The sequence below is a fragment of the Gorilla gorilla genome, chromosome 5, assembly GCF_029281585.2.
Source record: "Gorilla gorilla gorilla isolate KB3781 chromosome 5, NHGRI_mGorGor1-v2.1_pri, whole genome shotgun sequence".
NCBI classification, from domain to species: Eukaryota; Metazoa; Chordata; class Mammalia; order Primates; family Hominidae; genus Gorilla; species Gorilla gorilla.
In genome coordinates this window covers 46,328,089-46,343,618 of record NC_073229.2, presented here as the reverse complement: position 1 = coordinate 46,343,618, position 15,530 = coordinate 46,328,089, and the positions used below count along the sequence as shown (strand labels likewise).

Below are 15,530 nucleotides of genomic sequence, written 5' to 3'. Positions count from 1 at the left end.
TCTCATTATGGACCTCCATTGACTTGGGAGAAGCAGATCTCAGGTCTGTTTGGGTGAGTGATTGGAAGAACTTGGATAACCCAAACCGAGTTTCTTAAGGAATGCGGAGCTTGCCAATGTGAACTTTGAAAACTCATTTGCGGCCGGGCGCGGTGGCTCACTCCTGTAATCCCAGCACTTTGGGAAGCCGAGGCGGGTGGATCACGAGGTCAGGAGATCGAGATCATCCTGGCTAACACAGTGAAACCCCGTCTCTACTAAAAATACAAAAAAAATTGCCGGGCGTGGTGGCGGGCGCCTCTAGTCCCAGCTACTCGGGAGGCTGAGGCAGGAGAATGGCATGAACCCGGGATGCAGAGCTTGCAGTGAGCCGAGATCGTGCCATTGCACTCTAGCCGGGGTGACAGAGCAAGACTCCGTCTCAAAAAAAAAAAAAAAAAAAAAAAGAAAACTCATTTGCAAGTTTGAGGGCCAGATGCTATCAGCATGCAGGGAGAATTAGATTTGGTAGGGGGCTTAAAGTCTTAAAAGTTTTCTTCTCGACGCCGGATTTTGGCAGAGTGATTAGTCTGGTAGATAGTAAATAGATTCTCATTGAATATTTTGACACGCTGTGTTATCACATACTTAGTTGAAATAAAATTGCAAGAGTCTTAGTGGGCGATGGGTTAAAATTTCTTCTCTTACACTTGCCTTCTGAAAAATCAAGTTTCTTGTATTTACAGTTGTACAATCAGAAAGTAGAATTTATGAGTTAACAGCACACCAAAGATCCCTGCGGTAGATGCAGCCAAAGGGGCAGTGTGTGTGTGTGTGTGTGTGTGTGTGTGTGTGTGTGTGTGTGTGTGTCTGTGTGTGGTGGCGGGTGGGGAACAGTTTAAGCAGAGACAGATGCCTAAGTTCTTGAGTTTCCTGAAATAAACACTGACGGTGTAAACAAGGGGCCAGTAAAAATGATAAGACGAAGAACTCCTTTGTTTCTAAGCATAGTCCTACACTGGAGGAATGTACCAAAATCAGTTCCATTTTTGTTTCCTTTTGAATGCTATTTCATGTATCAAAGCGGGGGACAAAAATGAAAAAGCTGGAATTCTGCTGAGAACTTGCATCTGGAGCTCTGGATTTTCCCGTGTCTAGGGAGAAGGCCTTTGAAGTGAGGATAGCAGGAAGACTGGAAATGCATTCATATAGATTTCTAGAAAACAAAGTAAAACTTGGCCTTAGACCGATTTTGGACCCTGGGATTCATTGTTTCTGCTTCACACATCTTCCTGCCTGTCAGCTTGCTCCAAGGTCCGCTCCACAACCGACTCCCTGGCGGGCACTTCCATTCACAAAGCCCCAGGAATGAAGCATTTTCTTGCCTCTTCAAGTTGCCCCTTTCCCTCAACTTCTTCTGCCTAAGGACACCAAAGGTAACACAGAAAGGAAATCAAAGAAGTCAAGTTAAATGCTGCTTGGGGAACTCTAGGTCCTAATGGAGGATGTAAAACAGAAGCTTACAGAATTCACAAAACCTGGCCTAAAATGCAGAGCGACAGCGTGTGTCTGGCAAATCTGGGGTGGTTACACGGCCAGGACCGACAGCTGCTTTTCCATCGCCGAAGCTCTGATCTGAAAGAGAGCAGGCGGGGTAGGGAGGAGGAGGGAGAATGCTGCAGTCGGATACTTAGCCTCTTTCAGATGGGATTCTCTATGGAATCAGGAGAGGGCAAGGGAGAAGGTGTGTGGACTGGGGCACGATCTATGCAAGGAACTAACACTTTGTACGCCTGGTGAGCGTCTCAAACGTGATCTGACACAGCTCAAAGGGTCGACGCTGTCATCCTCTCGCCACTGTTTTGTGTGACAGTCAACCCAGACATGAGTTTTGGATGACGACCGAAATCACAGTCCAGGCGGGGCCGGGCAGTTAAGTTACACCATTTAGAAAGCTCCCTATATTCGAAATCCGGCAGATTTGGGAAATCCTGGCCTGGAAAATCAAGAATTCAAGCTGGATGGAGTGGGCTGAGTTATTGGGAAGTCGTCGCCTAGGAGGAGGCAGTGAGGAGACCAGAAGGGAAAGGGTGAAGGGATGGGTGGTTGGAGAGAGGGGTGAGGCGAGGTTGGGGTTAGCAAAACAGCACGTACAGGATTTGGATGGATGAGTAAGTAGGACGTGTCCAAGCTCTGCACGTTTTCTCTGAGTCCTCTAGGTACGAAAAAATATTACAGTCTTGTGTGTTTGAAAGGAAGTGGGCCAAAACCTTTCGTCCCCTAGTAAGATACCATTCCTTTTTACACAAACTGTCGGCTTTTGAGAGCGTCGTTGGGCTGTTTCCAGAGCTGAACGCTTCGGGAGTGTACCCGCGTGGCTAAGTTTTGTTTGAGGTGTACTAGCGGCTGGTATTGGTGGCTTTCAAAAAAAAGCCAGATGGTTGTGGTGGGAGTATGTTGGTGAGTGTAGAAATGGGATTTGCCAGCTGCTTTTGGTTTGAGCACGTGAGGTAGTTCTGCAAGCGATTGTTTTCGTTTGGAATGGAATACAAAGCTGACGATAACTGAATGTATTTCTCTGTACTTAAGCTGTGTACTTAAGCTATGAGGGAAGGTTACTGTCGTGAGCCTGGGTAGTTCAGTCAGTAGAGCTATCAGACTTTTAGCCTGAGGATTCAGGGTTCAAGCCCTTGCTGGGGCATGAGGCCTTGGCCTTCTGCTGATGAGTGTTTTATATACCAAACAAGGATTTTAATTCACCTTGCTCTATTCTGGACATTTGAATTTGAGCTGTTAGGCCAGAAAAATAATGGCTGAAGCCATCAATCAGAGGTTTCTGGTGCTTGGGATTTTGTTTAAAGGCAAAAATTAAGGAAAGGCCGGGCGTGGTGGCTCATGCCTCTAATCCCAGTACTTTGGGAGGCAGAGGTGGGCAGATCGCTTGAGCCCAGGTGAAGGGGTGGCCTGCCCCTCCACACCTGTGGGCGTTTCTTGTCAGGTGGGATGAGAGACTGAGAAAAGAAATAAGAGACAGAAACAAAGTACAGAGAAAGAAAAGTGGGCCCAGGGGACTGGCGCTCACGCGCTGGCACTGGTCTCTGAGTTCCCTCAGTATTTATTGATCATTATCTCTACCATCTCGGAGAGGGGGATGTGGCAGGATGATAGGGTAATAGTGGGGAGAGGGTCAGCAGGAAAACATGTGAACAAAGGTCTCTGTGTCATAAATAAGTTTAAGAAAACGTGCTGTGCTTTGATGTGCAGGTACAAAAACATCTCGTTTAAAGAGCAGTATTGCTGCTAGCATGTCTCACCTCCAGCCTTAAGGCTGTTTTCTCCTATCTCAGTAAATAGAACATACAATCGGGTTTTACACCGAGACATTCTATTGCCCAGGGATGAGCAGGAGACAGATGCCTTCCTCTTATCATAACTGCAAAGAGGCCTTCCTCTTTTACTACACAGACCCTTTATGGGTGTCGGGCTGGGGGACAGTCAGGTCTTTCGCTTCCCACGAGGCCCTATCTCAGGCTATCACATGGGGAGAAACCTTGGACAATACCTGGCTTTCCTAGGCAGAGGTCCCTGCAGTGTATTGTGTTCATGGGTACTTGAGGTTAGAGAATGATGATGACTTTTAACAAGCATGCTGCCTTCAAGCACTTTTTTAACAAAGCACGTCCTGCACAGCCCTAAATCCACTAAACCTTGAGTCAACACAGCACATGTCTCTGCAAAGCACAGGGTTGGGGATAGGGTTACAGATTAACAGCATCTCAAGGCAGAAGAATTTCTCTTAGTACGGAACAAAATGGAGTCTCTTATGTCTACTTCTTTCTACATGGACACAGTAACAGTCTGATCTCTCTTTTCCCCACATTTCCCCCTTTTCTTTTCAACAAAACCGCCATCGTCATCATGGCCCGTTCATCATGGCCTGTTCTCGATGGTCGCTGTCTCTTTGGAGCTGTTGGGTACACCTGCAGACTAACAACAGACAGAACAGGCACACAAGGATTAAAATGAAATTTATAAGAGTAGTACTTCCGATGGTCTTAACCCAAGTGACAGGGTTAAGATTTGCAAGACCATCAGCAACTCCCGAGATTGCCTCAGTTCCTGGTACCAAATTTAAATGGGCTTTTGATGCTTCAAAAATTTGTTCTTTTAATTTGGAAATGTCTAAAGTGAGGTTATCTTCTCTTCCCTGTAGATGGCGTCTAACCATGTCCCAGTGATGCTCAGACTCATTATAAACTCGGGGTGTAATACAAAAATCTGACCTATTCCAGTCACACTGTAACTGGAAACGATGTTGCAAGCTCATGAGCCTATCTCCCATCCAAATGACAGTTTGTCTAAGATCATTAATTTGATTTGCCAATTTTTTATTAATACCAGATTGTGAATTCCACAATCTTGTAGAATTCTTTTGCCAATCGTTAACAAAGTTTACTGTCTGAACAGAAGAGTGCAATGCAACTCCTGCCACAGCGGCCATAGCTGTGACTGCATTTAATCCGATAACACTGTGATTAAAGTAAAAATGAATCTTTTGGATCTATTTAAAATGCCTTTTAATACTTCAGTCAAAATATGGATAGATGGCGAGGCCTCCCATGGTCGGTCCTTGGACACGGGGATCCACACGCCTTGTCTTGCTCTCACTAGCAGAATACGGTGCTGCCAATTAAAAGTCGAATCAATGCAAGTAAACAGTCTGCAGTTTTCACAGGTTATAGTTTGGGAGTCTGGTTTAATAACTATATTTCCTACAACTAGCATATAAAGGGGCTTTACACAACTTTGTGAAGGAACTGTTAGACTGGAATTTAGGTTGATAGTATAACATGGCTTATGATCTCTTGTTTTTATAGCTTGATTTCTAGACCAAATTCTAATGTGGTAATGAGGCCACATTAAGCCTCCATAATTCTGGATGTTCAGGACCAGAAACAGGACTTATTATTTTTGGTCTTGGAGTAGAGATTTCTTTTTCTCCTCATTCCCAAGGGTAGAAAGACTGTAATTTTTCGTGCTTATGTTTGTCTAGACTTTCTGTTACGTCGCTATCAATAGCTGGACTCACTTGTGCACTGGGACATGATGAGTTTGTCCCGTGCAATTGTGGTAGAATTGACCTCGAGGTGCCCAATCTATAACAGTACCGAATTCATCGTTTTGTAATATCACCGCTCTATTGGCCACACATTCTTCCCAAACTAAAACTTCTGTGTCTTTTGATCCTTTGGGAATTTCCTTGGGGCAAGGTTTCCCTTTAGGCCTAAATTTTAATGATCTTTGATAAGAAAAGTCCTGTAAATAATTTACCTGTGGCCTGAGTGACATTCCACTTACCATGTGATAAGTAAATCTACTGGTGGTACTGACAGTAGGTACGTTTACCAACCAATTTTGGATTGCAGGCATTAAACATCCTGGTGCTCTCCCTAGGCAAACAGGAGGATAACAATACCCAGTGGAAATATTTATCATCATTCCTTCTTCCTCAGGTTTGGCAGGGCAATAATCATCTGTGGGGCTAGGTAGCCATATGCTATTATTAACATATAATTCAATAGGATTATCCATCCATGTGACTGCCCGAATTAAGGGCGGGAAAGGCACATAGGCCCAGTAGGTATAATTAGCTGCAGCTACTCCTGCAGGCATGGGGAGACTTACCACCGTTGATACAATCATCAAAGCTGGAAGCAGCATACTCTCTGGAGTTTGTGTCTCCTTTGTGTTCTCTAGACATTTTGCAGCTAACTGCGTCAGCTTCTTTAATTGTGCCCAAGTCAGCAGCTTTGCCTTCTTGGTGGATGGCAACTTCATCTATTCTTCTGACATCACCATTCTGTTCATCTTGTGAGTCGATGGTGCTCGATTGCGGTGTTTCCATCTCCATGGAGGCGCTTTTCTTTGCATCTCCGATGGGTTCATTGTAGAACTTCAAATGTCTAGTGGGTATCCAAACAGGAAGCTGATTTTCTCCTGGTGAAACACAAGCAAAACCTCTCCCCCATGTTACCACCTTCCCTATTTCCCATGTCTTATTTTTGTTGTCTTTCCACCAAATCAGTTTTCCTTCATGTGGGCTGTTCTTTTTATCAGTAAGATGTTGTTCTGCAGAAGTAGTAGTCTGATATCTATAAATGTTTAAAACATTTAAAGTACAGAGTGCTAGATTAAGTTGCATCTGAGGAATGGTACACTCCTTACTGTCTCCCCCTTCTTTTTGTTTAACTAATTGAGTTTTGAGTGTTCTATTAGTTCTTTCAACTATGGCCTGTCCTTGGGAATTATAGGGAATTCCTGTTGTATGTGTAATTTTCCACTGATTTAAGAATTTTTGGATTTTGGAAAGCTTTACTACAGTATCCTGGTCCATTGTCAGTTTTAATTTTTTCTGGAACTCCCATTACAGCAAAACAAGATAATAACTATTTTTTTAACATGGGAAGTACTTTCTCCTCCCTGGCAGGTTGCCCATATGAAATGTGAATAAGTATCAGCTGTTACATGGACACATGATAATTTTCCAAATGAAGGTACATGCGTGACATCCATTTGCCATAACGCATTGGGACACAGACCTCCGGGATTAACTCCTGCCTCTTGAGTGGGCAGGTGTAGGACTTGACACTGGGTGCAGTGTTGTACAATATTTTTTGCCTGTTTCCATGTGACATCAAATTTGTTTTTTAATCCTGCTGCATTTACATGAGTCAAAGCATGAAGTTCTTGTGCTTTTATGAATGCAGATGATACCAGTAAGTCAGCTTGTTCATTTGCTTTAGTTAAAGGCCCTGGTAAATTAGTGTGTGCTCGAATATGAGTAATATAAAATGGGAAATTTCTTTTTCTTACAGTTTGTTGTAATAAATTGAACAGCTAGTTTAACTGATCATCCATGCTATATTTAATTAGAGCTGCCTCAACATCCCTTGTAGCCTGTACTACATATGCAGAATCTGATACAATATTAATAGGTTGATCAAAATCTTGTAGCACTGTAATGACTGCAGCCAACTCTGCTCTTTGAGCCGATTGATACTGAGTTTTGATTACTCGCTCTTTTGGCCCTGTGTAAGCCGCTTTCCCATTGCTGGAACCATAAGTAAACACTGTCAGAGCATTTTTTAAAGATTCATGTCTGGTAATTTTAGGTAAAATCCAAGTAGTCAATTTTAAAAACTGGAAGATTTTTGTTTTTGGGTAATGATTATCAATAATTCCCATAAAATCAGCAAGACCAACCTGCCATGCACCCGAATTAATAAAGGCTTGTCTAACTTGTTCCTTGGTTAAAGGAACAACTATTTTGGTCTGGGTCGTTTCCACAGAATTTTATTATTTGTAATCTTGCCTGACCAATTAATGTAGCTATTTGATCCGAGTACAATGTAAAAGTCTTAATTGTACTGTGAGGAAGGAATGACCAATCCACAAGAACAGTATTTTGAACAATGATGCCTGTTGGAGAATGTGCAGGAGCAAAAATCAAAAGTTGGAGTGGGGCTAAGGGATCTGAAGGGGTGGCCTGCCCCTCCACACCTGTGGGTGTTTCTCATCAGGTGGGATGAGAAGCTAAGAAAAGAAATAAGACACAGAGACAAAGTATAGAGAAAGAAAAGTGGGCCCAGGGGACCGGCGCTCAGCATACGGAGGACCCGTGCCACCGGTACTGGTCTCTGAGTTCCCTCAGTATTTATTGATCACTATCTCCACCATCTCGGAGAAGGGGATGTGGCGGGACTATAGGGTAATGGTGGGGAGAGGGTCAGCAGGAAAACATGTGAACAAAGATCTCTGTGTCATAAATAAGTTTAAGGAAAAGTGCTGTGCCTTGATGTGCACATAGGCCAGATTTATGTTTGACTTTACACAAACATCTTGGTGCATTAAGGAGAAGTATTGCCGCCAGCATGTCTAACCTCCAGCCATAAGGCGGTTTTCTCTATCTCAGTAACTGGAACATACGATTGGGTTTTACACCGAGACATTCCATTCCCAGGGAGGAGCAGGAGACAGATGCCTTCCTCTTATCTCAACTGCAAAGAGGACTTCCTCTTTTACTAATCCTCCTCAGCACAGACCCTTTATGGGTGTCGGGCTTGGGGACGGTCAGGTCTTTCCCTTCCCACAAGGCTCTATCTCAGGCTATGACATGGGGAGAAACCTTGGACAATACCTGGCTTTCCTAGGCAGAGGTCCCTGCAGTGTATTGTGTTCATGGGTACTTGAGGTTAGAGAATGATGATGACTTTTAACAAGCATACTGCCTTCAAGCACTTTTTTAACAAAGCACATCCTGCACAGCCCTAAATCCATTAAACCTTGAGTCAACACAGCATATGTCTCTGCAAGCACAGGGTAGGGGCTAGGGTTATAGATTAACAGCATCTCAAGGCAGAAGAATTTCTCTTAGTACGGAACAAAATGGAGTCTCTTATGTCTACTTGTTTTTACATAGATACAGTCACAGTCTGATCTCTCTTTTCCCCACAGGGATCTATTCTATTTATTTGCGTTGACTGAATTTTTTCTTCCACTTATTTAATTTCTTTTGTTGCCTCTGGGGTTAGTATTCTTTTACTATTTAAGTCTGGGTCTCCTCTTAAGATAGAGAACAAATTTGACATGGCATAAGTAGGAATGCCTAGAGTTGGCCGAATCCGGTTAGTACCTGCTAGCAATTTTTGAAAGTCATTTAATGTTTTTAATGTGTCTTTTCTTATTTCTATTTTTTGTGACAATTTTTCTATTTTCTATCTGCATACCTAAATAATGAAAAGGAGTAGAGGTCTAAATCTTATCAGATGCTATTGCCAGTCCTGCGTTGGCAACCTCTGCTTGCAGAAATGTGTAACAGTCAATTAATTTGTCTCTCGTTTCTGCAGCACATAAAATATCATCAACATAATGAATGATATAACAGTCTGAAAACTTATCTCTAACTGGTTGAAGAGCTTGACCTAGGAAAGTCTGACAAATAGTTGGACTATTAAGCATTCCCTGAGGTAACACTTTCCACTGAAACCTGGTGGCTGGTTCTTTATTATTTATAGCTGGTATAGTAAAGGCAAAGTTTTCAAAATCCTGCTCCTCCAGAGGAATGGTAAAAAAGCAATCCTTCAGATCAATTATAATTAAAGGCCAGGCTTTTGGGATCGTGGCCGGAGAGGGCAACCCCGTTTGGAAATGCCCCATGGGTTGAATTACGGCATTTACAGCCCTTAAGTCAGTTAACATACGCCATCTGCCTGATGTTTTCTGAATTACAAACACAGGAGAATTCCAAGGTGAGAATGAGAGAATGAAGGCTCAATATGTCCTCTTTCGAATTGCTCCTTTGCTAATAAATGTAAAGCCTCCAGTTTTTGTTTTCGTAGTGGCCACTGATTTACCCATACCGGTTTTTCTGTTTTCCAAGTTAATGGAATGCGTTTAGGAGGCTCTACAGTGGTAGCCCCTAAAAAGGATACCCTATTCCTTTTCTTTCTCGATTTTTCTTACTCTCAATTGGGACTTTAATGCCATTTTCATTTTTTCCTAGTTCCTTTCCTGGTATATATCCATTTTAGTCATGATTTTTTGACTTGTGGGGCTGTATAATGGAGCAGGCATGGTGATTTCTGCACCCCATTGTTGTAATAAATCTTGACCCCATGGATTAACAGGAATTGAAGTAATCATTGGCTGAACAGTACTTTCTTGATTATTCGGCCCTGAACAATGCAAAATCATAGTACTTTGATACACTTCTGAGGCAGTGCTTATGCTGACAAGTCCTGTAACAGCTTTTTGTTTAGGCCAATTTTTTGGCCACTGATTTAAACCAACGATAGAGACATCTGCTCTAGTTCTACTAACCCTTCAAACTGTTTTCTTTGAATAATAGCCTTACACACAAGTCTGCTCTCTGAGACTTGACTTGCCCAATATGCAGCCTTTCCTGCCATATCAGTGCTTCCAAACCCTCCTGTTCTTTTTATCTCACTGTTTCCAACTTTAATATAAGGCAGGAGTAATAATTTAACAATCCTGTCTCCTGGATTGCCACTCCAAGGAATTGAGGAGCTAATAACCAATTGAATTTCACCTTTATAGTTTGAATCAACCACACCAGTATGAATTTGAACTACCTTTAGATTTAGACTGCATCTTCCTAAGATTAGTCCTACAGTCCCCTCACACAGTGGGCCATATACCCCTATGGGGATTTTTTTGTGGGGGCTCCCCTGGAAGCAGAGAGACTGCTTTCATAGTACATAAATCTACTGCTGCATTGCCACTTGTGGCGGGGGACAATTGCTGTATTGTGATAACTGGCTTATTCGCTGAGGCACTTGTGACAGTGGGGGTTGTTGTCTGTGAAAACCCTGAGGAACAAACGGCTGAATTGGGAATACCTCAGTTTGTTGTGGGGCCTGAGGCTGGCCCCTCTTCTCATTTCCCCACAATGGTTGCCCACTTTTATCAAATTTAGAAGGACATTGATTATCCCAATGTGTTCCTTTTTTACATCTTGGACATAAGTCAGGTGGCTCTATCTGTTGTTGTAGTACCTTGAATATTTTGTTTATTTGAGGCTGGGCAATTTTTTTAGATGAACAATTTGTCCACAATTATAACATTTTCCCCCAAATGTTCTAAGTTATCCTCCTAAAGCAACACCCGTTGTTGCTTGAGTCATAAGCATAGCTTTATGTATAGCTCCTCCAATTCCATTACAGGATTTTACATACTATGAGATTACATCTGATCCTGCTGGGACCTTTCCTTTTAATGGCTTAATGGCTGATTGACACTCAGGGTTGGTGTTTTTGTATACAATCAACTCCACTACGACCTTACAGGCATTCTCATCAGTGATTGACTTGGAGCCTTGCCACAAAATCAGGGTAGGTCTCTTTAGAGCCTTGTCTTATTGTATTGAATGAGGGGAAGGCAGTTCCTGGGTCTTGGATTTTTTTCCCAGGCTCTAAGGCAGATAGCTCTAACTTACTTAATGGCCTAATTTTGCATTATTGCTTGTTGATTGGTAGTGCTCCAATTTTGACCTGTTCCTAATAGTTGATCTGCATCTATGTTAACTGGAGGATTGGCAGCCCTATTTTTTTGGACCTGTTCTTGTGGCCCATCAATTCACCAAGTCTTAAATTGTAAAAATTGAGAAGGTGAGAGAGATGATTTGGCCAAAATCTCCCAATCATAAGGAATGAGTCTCTGTCCATGAGCAATGGAATCTAATAATATTTTCATATAAGGGGAGTTGGGTCCATAATGTTTTACTCCCTCTTTCATATCTTTTAGCATTTTTATAGAAAAGTACTCATATCTGGCCTCAGCTAGGGGAGGCGCTCCCTCTTGGGCCCCTTCTCCAGGTGGTATCAGTTCTAATATTACTGGGAATTGTCACGCCTCAGTATCTCCTTGTTTTCTTGCCTTATCAATAATTTTATGTAATGCACCATGCTGTCCACTAGGTAGTGCTGTAGGATTAAGTCTCATAGGGGATGGCTGAGGATACAGAGCCCTGCCCTGTGGTACTGGAAACATTCCTGGCTGTCCATACTGATTTTCTGCGGGCTGCCGATACTGAAGTTCGGCTGGCGGCCAGTATTGATAGGCTACTGGCGGTTGGGTCTTATTTTCTACTGGCTGATATTGTGGATACTGTATCTGGATTGGCATTGCCGTGGCAAAGACTTTATCTTTTTCTATTCGATATTCTTTTGGGGTTTGTACTTGTCTAACCTGCATTTGAGGTTGCAATGTTACAGGCATCTGAACTGCTGGAAGAGGAGTTGGCCATTGTGGTTTAGACTCTGACAGCCCCGCTAATTTTGGACCTTTTTCTTCTAATTTTAATGTTTCAGGATAGATTACTTCCTGTAATTGATTATAGTCTACATTTTGCATTGACCAAGTCATTACCGGCTCTGCTACATATTTACAATGTGAACTTTCCGTTCCTTTCTGAGATTCTATCCCAGCCTCTTCTTCACAATCTATTACACAGCTCTCAGGGGCATCAGAAACTGATACGCTATCTTCTCCTGTTTGAAACGGTTCTAAAGCTACTTTAATAATGACCCAATCATTCCATACTGTAAGTGGGATGATTTTACCCTCCCTACTTGTTTGTTTTAATTCTTTGCCAATTTTTTCCCAGTCTTTTAGATCTAAGTTTCCCTCTTCTAGAAACCATGGGCAGAATTGTTCTATTGTTTGAAATAGCATGATTAGATTTTTTGTAGAGACTCTAACTCCCCCTCTTTTTAAAAGAATTTTAATAGAGCTGAGATAAGAGGCATATTTACTTTCAGTTTGTCCCATTGTTACCCTAGGTTCTTCAGAGCGCACAAGCTTACAGCAAGGCTGACTGTGTACGTACTCGGGAATCTCTCGTCGACTTGTCCTCAATGACTACGCTCTAGTGTACTTTCACCCTAGAGAAAAGCACCCACGTTGGGCACCAGATTAAGGTGGCCTGCCCCTCCACACCTGTGGGCGTTTCTCGTCAGGGGGGACAAGAGAATGAGAAAAGAAATAAGAGACAGAGACAAAGTATAGAGAAAGAAAAGTGGGCCCAGGGGACCGGCGCTCAGCATAGGGAGGAACCGCGCAGGCACTGGTCTCTGAGTTCCCTCAGTATTTATTGACCATTATCTCTACCGTCTCAGAGAGGAGGATGTGGCACGACGATAGGGTAATAGTGGGGAGAGAGTCAGCAGGAAAACATGTGAACAAAGGTCTCTGTGTCATAAATAAGTTTAAGAAAATGTGCTGTGCTTTGATATGCAGGTACACAAACACCTCAGTGCATTAAAGAGCAATATTGCCGCTAGCATGTCTCGCCTCCAGCCTTAAGGCTGTTTTCTCCTATCTCAGTAAATAGAACATACAATCTGGTTTTACACTGAGACATTCTATTCCCCAGGAACGAGCAGGAGACAGATGTCTTCCTCTTATCACAACTGCAAAGAGGCCTCCCTCTTTTACTAATCCTCCTCAGCACAGACCCTTTGTGGGTGTCGGGGCTCAGGAAGGTCAGGTCTTTCCCTTCCCAGGAGGCCATATCTCAGGCTATCACACTGGGGAGAAACCTTGGACAATACCTGACTTTCAGTGTATTGTGTCCCTGGGTACTTGAGATTAGAGAATGGTGATGTCTTTTAACAAGCATACTGCCTTCAAGCACTTTTTAAACAAAGCACAACCTGCATAGCCCTAATATATATATATATGTATATATATATATACACACACATATATATACATATATATACACATATATACACACACATATATATACATATATATACACATATATATACATATATATACACACATATATATACATATATATACACATATATATACATATATATACACATATATATATATACACATATACATACATATAAACCCAGTCTTTGTCCTGGAGTAGGTAGTGGTACCTTTTACCACACTACAGGAAACGAATGCTCTCCTGTTTGTTGTTAGGTTTTATTTTTGCTTTGTGGGCATTGGATGGGGCCAGAACTGGGGGAGGAGCCTGGGTTTAAACGTGATTAATTTAAGATGCCTACAAATTTAAGATTCAGTCTTGAGAATGTATTTGGCAAGCACAGCCTAACAACTCTGAGACTGCAACTCTGCAGGAATCCTTGACTGGGATTCTTATTAATTATGTAGCCACAGAGGAGAGGAACAGTAGGTAGAGTGAGAATTGAAAGGGTTAATTGTGATTTGAAGATTGGGAGCTCATTCATGGTATTCATGGAAAACCTTAGGGTAAGCTACAGTAATCTTGGCTCTGTATTCATTCTGGACAGCATAATGTTCTTGGAACCTACTTAGAAATCCGAGGAAATTATTAGAAATCCAGGTGAGGTTATTGCTATCTGCATTTTGCCCTCCGCAGCCCTTACAAGACTCTTCACGTTCAGAGACATCCCATGAAGTGGTTTTGAACCTGGAAGGATCCCACTTGTCTGGCAAGGTCTCTTGGTTGGTCCAAAAGGCTCATCAGACTGCTAGAATGTAAGAATAGAAAATAGAGAAAGGACAGGTCTCACCAAGGGAGACAACTAAGGTGGTGTCACACTCACAGGTGTACAGGTATCTATGTGTAGGGTGGGGAGATAGAGCAGGTTTTAACTTGGCTTGTGGTGTAGAGCACAACTAGCATGATGTCTAGTGTTCCTGGTAAATGATTACTTTCCATTGTGACTAGAGCAAACTGTATTCAAAGTAGACTCGTATATTCCTCATATGGAAGACTTTTTTCCCTGTCTGCCTCCAGCTGTATCTCCAAAATTATTTAATAATTTTTTTGTGGCAAGGTCCAGTCTTTGAATAGCATTATTGAAACATCTATTCAATGGGAAGTTGTGGGATTAACTCATAAATTACAGAATTTTCTGAGAAACCCAACATTTTACTCAAAAGACAGAATATAACCATGCTTAATATACAGTATTCAGAAAACCCTAAAACATATGTAGCATATGTCTAACCCATCTGTGTCATAAGAGAAAATAGAAGCCCATTGGGTGCTGTTTTGGAAGGAGTCACATAGAAAGCATGTTAGAATATAATTTGAGTGTGTTGAAATATCATTGTACACACCAAGCATGATGTTCTTTGATATCATAAAAATCCTTTTACATGGTCCTGGCTTTTGTTTTCGTTTGTTTGGTTTTTTTTGTTTTTCAGATAGAGCCTCACTCTGTCACCCAGGCTGGAGTGCAGTGGCATGATCTTGGCTCACTGAAACCTCCTTCTCCTGGATTCAAGTGATTCTCCTGACTCAGCCTCCTGAGTAGCTGGGACTACAGGTGTGCACCCCCATGCCCAGCCAATTTTTGTATTTTCAGTAGAGACAGGGTTTCAGCATGTTGGCCAGGCTAGTCTCAAACTCCTGACTTCAAGTTGTCTGCCTGCCTAGGCCTCCCAAAGTGCTGGAATTACAGGCGTGAGTCACCGTGCCAGGCCAACATGGTCCTGTTTTACAGATATAAAAAGAATAATGAAATATGCTCCAAAATTTACCCTATCTCACCAACTTTTAAATGGCATTAGATTACATACCCAGATTATAAGACTGCAAATCATGGGTCCTTTTCTCATAACATTATACTATACTCACACATACTCATACACAATTTAACGGTTCTCTTTAATTTCAAGTGTTGTGTTAGATATCGAAGACAGCAATCAATTAGACAGAAAATAAATATAATACTATAGGTCATTTTTTTTTACAAGTTTTACAGAAGCATTTTAGTCCAGGCCCATTGTAGATATTGCAAAGGTTATTTGTTTAAGGATGTTTCAATTTTTCATTTAGCATCTTTGATAAAAAATTCCACTATATATCATAGATTAATTGCCAGAAGTTAAGTCAAGTAGCTTCTATCATTTCTGCAATTTGGCATGAAAAAGGACCACAAGAAACAGAGCAATCATGAAGGGACCAAATCTAAGGAACATGATGGCTTTTCAATTAAGACTTATGGTTGTCCCGTGCCAGA

The 15,530-nt window shown here is 42.0% G+C and overlaps 1 pseudogene; it reads right to left on the bottom strand.

Annotated features, from left to right (window-relative positions):
• Positions 1-3,909: 3,909 nt before the first annotated feature.
• Positions 3,910-6,002, bottom strand: LOC129534182 (endogenous retrovirus group K member 16 Rec protein-like; annotated as a pseudogene).
• Positions 6,003-15,530: the final 9,528 nt, after the last annotated feature.